The 8,560-nt window shown below is 28.9% G+C and overlaps 1 pseudogene; it reads right to left on the reverse strand.

The window, feature by feature from the left end:
• The window catches only part of LOC107635842, an 18,374-nt pseudogene that overhangs the window by 8,524 nt on the left and 1,290 nt on the right, over positions 1-8,560 (reverse strand).

Genomic DNA, 8,560 nt, shown 5'->3' on the forward strand with positions numbered 1-8,560 from the left:
ACTGATTGAGCTTCCTAGACTTGTACATATCATGGCGGCCGGTATATCATGCATGTTATATATAAATAAAGGGAAGGTGGAAAGCAACTTCTACGTTCCAATTTAGTAATTTTTGGAGTAAATATTCGACCCTCAACCTTTTTATTTTACGACAATATGATCTTTGGTTAAAAAATTCGTTAAATAATAACAAAAATTAATTTTGTGAGGATTTTATTTGTAATTTGTGGGGTTTTAAACCTCCATAAATTATTAATAAATTTGTTTTTAAAAAATTTTTTTACTAATAGTGGTTAAGTGAAAAAAAATTATTGATAAAAATGATACCGCCAAAAAAATAATTGTAGAACAAATAATTTTTAAAGGAAAAAAATAACATCGAATAAGAAATGAAAGAAGAGAATTTTAATGTTGATAATATTGGTATTGGTGATGATGACAGTAGAGGAGATAATGATGATGATAAAGCAATAAAAATAATAGAGGTAGGAGAGATAATAATGAGAATGAAGAAGGTAGTGGTAGTAATTAGTTATATTGTTGAAAAGAATTTTATAGAGATTTAAATCTCTCAGAAAATACAAATAAGATCCCCACAAAAGAATAAGTTAGAGTAAGAACAATCATTAAATTATCAAAAAAATAATATAATAGAATTACTAATAAAATTATTGCATAATGAATGAGAATTAGAATTGTATCAATATAATTAAAATGATTAAAAATATTTTTGATTGATAATTAGTTTAATAATATATTAAATATTGATTTTATATAATTATAATAAAGATATTTTCTTAAATTATTATAATTATGCATTATTCGTTAAATGCTAATTGTAATATAACTGTAATATTGTATTATAATTATAACAAAGATATTTTACTATAATAAATTTAGAAGAGAGAATAGTGCTTTCATTTTGGAGGAAAAATGAATTTAATTATGAGGATCTAACACATCACTTTTATTAGTTGATAATGTATTAAATATTGATTTAATATAATTATAATAAAGATATTTTCTTAAATTAATATAATCATGTATTATTCGTTAAATGCTAATTATAATAAAGATATTTTTCTAAAATAAATTTAGAAGAGAGAATAGTGCTTTCATTTTGGAAAAAAATTCATGAGAAATTGACACATCACTTTTATTAGTTGGGAGAAAATCAAATTTTAGTATATTTCTCATTATTATATATTTTTCTCTAATCATATATTTAGTATTTTCTTTCTTTTATTTCAGCTTTTGAACCTAGGTTTAACTTCTCGTAGTTCTCACTTTTCAGTCATTCCATTAGATGTAGTTGATAATTATTGAAATTTCTTGATTAACATAGGAGAAAAATATATTATTATATGATAGAATTAATATGAGTATATTTTGTTATTAAATAAATAAAGTTAATGTAAAATAAAATTACACGTAAAAAAAAAGCAAAGAAAGAAAAATTAAAATAGCAAAAGTGATAAAAAGATTATTTTTACAATTTTATTTTGTCATTTTTATGTATAAAAGATTAGAAAATAGTAAACTTCTAACTAAATTAATTTATATTTATTGTATTCAATTTAAATAAGTAATAAATTATATTATTTTAATTTATTCCTTAAAATTATATATCATAAAAATCAAATCAAATAATTGATATACATAATTTTAAATTATGTGATACTTAAATATCTAATTAAATCAATTAGTTGATATAATTAATTCATCATAATGAATTATATTTAATGAGTTAAATAAAATAAATTAGGAAACACAGTGAAAAATATGCTACTTTGACTCTATCATTAAATGTAAAAATTTCATTATGATGAGTTAATCTACTGTAATAAATTGTATTCAATGAGTTATAAAAAATAAATTAAGAAACACGCTCAGAAATATGCCACGTCAACTCCATCATTAAGTGTAGAAATCTAAATAAAAATATACATTCTTATATATATATTATAGAAATATGATTTGATTCCATTAACTTGTCAAAATTTTTTAATTTGTCACGTATATTCTATTCAGTATGGAATTATAATTTTTCTAAAATAAATTTAGAAGAGAAAATAGTAATTTTTTTTTGGAAAGAAAATAAATTCATGAAAAATTGGCACCTCACTTTTATTAGTTGATAAAGTATTAAATATTGAATTTATATCATTATAATAAAGATATTTTTCTAAATTAGTATAATCATGTATTATTCATTAAATGCTAATTGTAATATAATTATAATAAAAATATTTTTTTAAAATAAATTTAGAAGAGAGAATAGTACTTTCATTTTGGAGAAAAAATGAATTTATAAAAAATTGACACCTCACTTTCATTAGTTAGGAAAAATTCAAGTTTAATATATATTAAGTAGGAGTAGATTATTATTATTATTAAAATGATTTAAAATATTTTTGATTGATAATTGATAAGTAGTTTAATAATGTATTAAATATTGATTTTATATAATTATAATAAAAATATTTTTTTAAATGAGTATAATTATGTATTATTTATTAAATGCATTCATTTTGGAGAAAAAATTGATTCAGAAATTGATATTTTACTTTTATTAATTGAAAAAAAATTCAATTTTAGGAGTCACCAAAAAAAGAAGTAGATTAAGTAGATAGATATTATTGTCTTACCCTAATCTTCTTGTAGCTTGTTAGGTTTTTCTTCGGTTAAAGCTGTGTTTTACACCAGTGTGCCACCACCATTAGCTTCATAACCCATCTTCTCCCCATAATCAAATCACCTTTAATATTTTCTCTCACCTTTAATATCACTCTCACTAATAGCAGCCATCTAGTCAACCCAGCCTTCACCCACATACCTGCATAACAAAACCAGCAAGCTCCGAACATTCTATACCGTGATAGCTAATTGCGGTATATACCCGATAGTAATTGCGGTATATACCCGATAGAAGGTAAAATAGTCTGCCTTAAACAGGAAAAAAGTCCAAAATATAACCCAGAATGCCTCAACTTGGTGGGAAAAGTTATAATGGAGAAAGAAATCAAGTTCAAAGTTATCAAGAACACATTGATGGACATATGGGGCAACTCTGAAGGCCTAATGATCACGGATGTAGGGAGGAACAAACTGTTGCTGAGTTTCAAAGACCAACAAAAGGTTCTCAAGAATGGACTGTGGAGTATCAAAGGGAACCTCCTAAATTTACAGGAATGGACGCAAGAGGAATCAATGTATGAAATCAGCCATGACTGTGCAGATTTTGGATACAACTTTATGGAGTTCCTGAGGAGTATATGAATGTGGAGACAGCAAGGAAGATAGGATATATGATTGGTATTCTGGATGAGGTTGAAGACCCCAAAATCAATGGAGTGCTAGCAAGAGAGTTTCTGATATTCAGAGCAACCATAGATATCACAAGCCCATTACAGACTGGTTTCTATCTTGAAAGAGCCAACAAAGACAATGCATGAATTAGCATCAAGTATGAAAGACTCCAACAAAGCTACTGCTACAACTGCGGGGTTATTGGACACGGAAAAGGAACCTGCAAAAGCCCTATGGCCATGGCGAGTAGGGATGCCAGCAAGCCAAAATACTCAGAAGACTTGGGAGTTCCCAGTGCTAGAAGACTGAACAGAGGGAAGAAGGATAGGCATCGTGACGAACAAGAGCTAGGAGAAAGGGCAGGAGAGACGACGCGTGAATCATAAATGCCTCTAGACGAGCACGTAGAAGACCAGCAGTGAGAAGATAGCATTAACTAGCGGACAAGAATGAGGGTAGAGAAAGAAGTAAACCTTGAAAGGATGGCCGAGCAAGCAATTGAAGGAAATGGCGGCGACAAGATTGAAACAGCAGCAGCGGGCTACACACTCAACCTATCTGAAAATACGGGGATTTTCATCAAGAGACTAGAAAATATCAAGGGAAAAAAAAAAGTAGAGAAAGGAGAAGGAGGGACAACATGTAACATGTATGGAGAGGTGACAGAGGTCAATGGAGAATTTAATTTTAATTTACTTTTAGTATAAAATAGTTTTATACGAACGAATTTATTCGTAGTGTTACATATGCAAAAATAAGAGGAGTTTAATAGCCACTAGAATTTGTGATGTTTAATTATTAATTAGTCATTATCAATATTTTTAATAGTGTGAAATGACATTTAATAGTGTAGAATTAATCATTTTTTTATGATTAAGTGTCGACCAAATTTCAATAAAAATGTTAACCCTTAGACTTTCTCCAAAAATAATTATTTTTAAGTTAATTGTTTAAACAATCATTAAAAAAATATAAATACACAATTATATAAAATATTTTTACATTAAAACATTAAAATTAAACTCTCTATTTATATGTCAATAAATTATAACTTAAATGACATAGTCTTTTCGTACTTATGTATTTATTGAATGAGTCACACTTATATAAAAGGGGAGTGCTAGATAAACAATGACTATTTTGAATAACACGATTAACAACCACCAATTAAATAAAAATACATTACACCTCCAAATTAACCATCTAAATTTTAATATTAAAATAACCATCCGTATACGTAGTGAAATGAACATCTGATATCTCTATTGTTCACATTGTTTAATCTTTTCATTGTCTACCTATACTTTTTCTTAAATAAAAATCAAAAGCTAATATAAAAGAAGAGCATTAATAGATTTCAATAAATACAAAATATCCTAATATATAAATAAATGCNGAGTGTCCAATTTTAAATGAAAGTGGAATGTAACACTTTTATCCACTGTTAACTCATTTTAAAGTCAAACAATATTTGGTAGAGCAAAGTGTATTATACAATTATTCATGTTCTTTCTGAATTCTGATATTGACTCATCATTAACGGTGTCTAGTTCTACTTAATAATTAATTAGATTTGACACAACAACTAAGCTCACGTTCATTTCATTTATAATATCTTCGACATATTTGTAGTGTTTACACTTTACAAGACTAAATTTTTATTTTGGTTTCTGTCACGCGATTATTTATTTTAGTTCTTAAAATTTAAAATTATTTATACTGGTCCTCCAAATTTAAATTTGGACACCAATGTAATTTTTCGACTCTTTTCGACGATAATTAGACAAACAGGATGTTGAAATGACATTTTTTTTACTACGCTGAATAATGAGTAAACAACGTCGTTTATTCTTGATATCCAAACAAATTAAAAACATCGTCTAAGTAGGCAACTCTTTTAAATAAGTCAAATTTTTGAGATTCCACGCACTACCAATGTTGTCTACTTAGACGACGTATATTTATTTGGACGCTAAGGATAAACGACGTCGTTTACTCATCATCCAGCATGGTAGAGAGGGTGTTATCTCAGGATTTCATTTGCCCAGTCATCGCCAGAAAGAGTCGAGGGATCACATTGGTGCCCGGACTTAAATTTGGAGAACCAGTATAAGTAATTTTAAATTTTAGGAACCAAAATAAGTAATCGCGTGAATTTCAATGACCAAAATAGGGATTTAGTCCACTTTACACATATGATTATAATTTATAAGTTTATAATTATATTTATCTTTTGTATAGTTATTCAAGTGATACTAAACTTTATTATTTTTTTATACATTTAAATTCAAATAAATCCGTTATTTGTTATAGTATAAAAACGAGTGTTTCTTAAAGTTCTTTGAGTACTTACTAAAGTATTATTAAATTAATTATTGTATTAATACCAAAATCAAACTAGCATTCTCGCAGAATAAGACTGCGTTTGATTTACGTTTTTATTTTTTATTTTTAATTTTAGTATATTTTATTTTCTGAATTTTGTGAAGGAAAAAGTGAAAATAATAAAATTTTATTTTTTGTTTTTACCTTTTTTTTTTCACAAAATCAAAAAAATAGAAAACACTAAAAATAAAAAACAGAAAATAAAAACGCAAACCAAACGCACTCTAAAATTCTTATTTTTTATTTTTAGGTATCAATTGTGTTAGCCACTTTTTGTTACAGTAAAATCTGTTAAAGTGCTGCTAAATCTTATAACGGCCACTTTCCATAAAACCCATACCCGCTACCCACAAGAAAAAAAGGCCTCCCAAACTTGCTCTCTAGCGGATAAATCTCCACAGATATTCATTCTGCTGAAAAAAATTGTCATCTTTAACACAGAACATATACTTAATATTGTGACAATATACAAAGCTTTTTAGTTAATATGATATAATCCAAATTTATGTTTTAATTATAATTATGGGAAACACATGGTGCCCAACAACCAGTGGCCTATGGAATTGGTGGAATCTCAATATCCCCTTCTAACATCTTCAAAGCATCCAAAATTGTTGGCCTTGAATCAGCTACTACATGAGATCAGAAGACAGAACACCAACCATTAAGAATATTTCTATTATTTTCCTACTAGTAAAATTTTCATCTAATAACAAAGAAGCATCCAAAGCTAATTCTAAGTTACCATATTTCAGCAATGACCAAACCCAATCAGAGATAAAGAATGCAGGTGCTCCAGATGAAGATAAATTAAGAACTTTTCTTCCACACAATATTTCCAATATAACCACACCAAAATTATAGACATCACTCTTTTCGGATAATTGGCCATAAAGTGCATATTCTGGTGCCAGGTACCCATGAGTTCCAGCAACTCTTGTATTTATCAAAGATCTGCTTTCAAAGTTTTGTTTAGCTAACCCGAAATCCGCAACTCTTGCATTCATACCTGCATCAAGCACTATATTGGTGGTTTTGATATCTCTGTGGTAGATTGCAGGTTTAATTCCAAAGTGCAAATAGACTAACCCATTTGCCACATCCAAGATTATGCTCTTTTTTTTAGACCAAGTAAGTGATTTTTGCATTTTAGTTGTCCATGGAAGAGAAGAGATGGTCTTCAAGGCTACCATTTGACATGTAATCATAAACAAGATATCTTTGGCTTACTCTGTACCCGGAATCCTCCTCTTCTTCTTCATCAACCACACAACACCCTCTTAGCAGCACTAGATTGTGGTGCTTCAAGTTGCTAATAATCTCCACCTCCCTGTAGAATTCTTCATCTCCTTGATAATCCGACTCTTCTATCCTTTTACTGCAACCATTGTGCCATCAGGTAGAATTCCCTTGTAAACTAAGCTAGAACCACCTCTGCCAATGAAATTATGGGTTGAAAAATTGTTAGTGGCCTTCACTAGGTCCTCAAACTTGAACCAAATTGACCCTGTATTTGGTCTCACTTGAGTCCTAAATAGAAATATTGGTTTAGCTGTTGGTGACGAGTTAAAAGTTAAAATTTTAGATGATCTATTGATTACAATTATTAATGACTCTTTCTTTCTTATTTGGTAGACTTTGCATATCTAAAATTGTTGCAAAACATGTCACTTGTATCCACACTTGAGAGTGTTAAGAAGTTAAATGATTTTGTATTGACAATCTTTCTAAGCATGGAAGTTGTATTTAAATTCTGACACATGTCAAGTCAATGAGAATGAAGATGTACAATAAGAGTGGTTCATATCCGAGTTTCTAAATGACATCAAATGTTTGAGATTACCAAATCACAAGTTAGCTTTGAAGCCAAGACTCATTGTAATGCTATTGCGAAACATAGACCAAACCTTAGGTTTATATAGTGGGTCAAGGTTGATAGTCAACGAACTTGGCAACAACATAATTGGAGCTACGATAATGACTAGTAGAAATATTGGTGACAAAATATACATTCCAATAATCGACTTGATACCTTCGAATTTAGGATTCTCATTTAAGTTCTAACAGGGACAATTTCACTAACAGTGTGCTTTGCAAATGACCATCAACAAAAGTCAGGATCAATTATTATCGCATGTAGGGCTTTACTTATAAAAATTATTATTTACCCATGGGCAATTTTACGTTGTTTTGTCAAGAATTAAGAGTCACAACGGCCTGAAGGTTCTAATTTTAGACAAAGACGACAATCCAAAATCATCAACAACAATGTCGTGTTCAAAGAAGATTTTGATAATAGAGTTAATTACTAATTCGATACTTGAAAGACTTAGACACTAACAAAATAGTGCCTTGAAGATGTTATTAACAAAATAATCTTTGAAATATTATTAAATTTGACAAAAGTGACTAACCGCCAACTAAATTGGATAACGTTAACACTAAACGTTGAGCTGGCAGTCAACAATTATTATAATTATAAAAATTATTCCTACAATTATTTATTAAAAAGTACCAACAATTAAATCTAATTTTTACAAAAAAAAAAATCTTCTTCTTCCTCTTTGCTTAACACACGGTAGCACAACAACAACAAATCCAAATTCAAATAAAAATCATAACAACAACAAATCTAAATTTAAATCTCAGCATCAAACCACTATATCCATTTAAAAAATCAAAGAAAGAAAAGAAGAGAGGGAAGAAAGAGGAACGAGGAGGGCGACAGCGAAAAAGGATCGTGTTGTCACTGCTACTGCTAGGTTCCATCCTCTGCCTCAGATCTACGTCTCATATGTACTGCTGCTTCTGCTGTCGACTCCAGCCGATCTATAGATATGCCATTGTCGCCACTTTTGCTGTCATC

Source organism: Arachis ipaensis, chromosome B04 (genome assembly GCF_000816755.2).
Source record: "Arachis ipaensis cultivar K30076 chromosome B04, Araip1.1, whole genome shotgun sequence".
Lineage (NCBI taxonomy): Eukaryota > Viridiplantae > Streptophyta > Magnoliopsida > Fabales > Fabaceae > Arachis > Arachis ipaensis.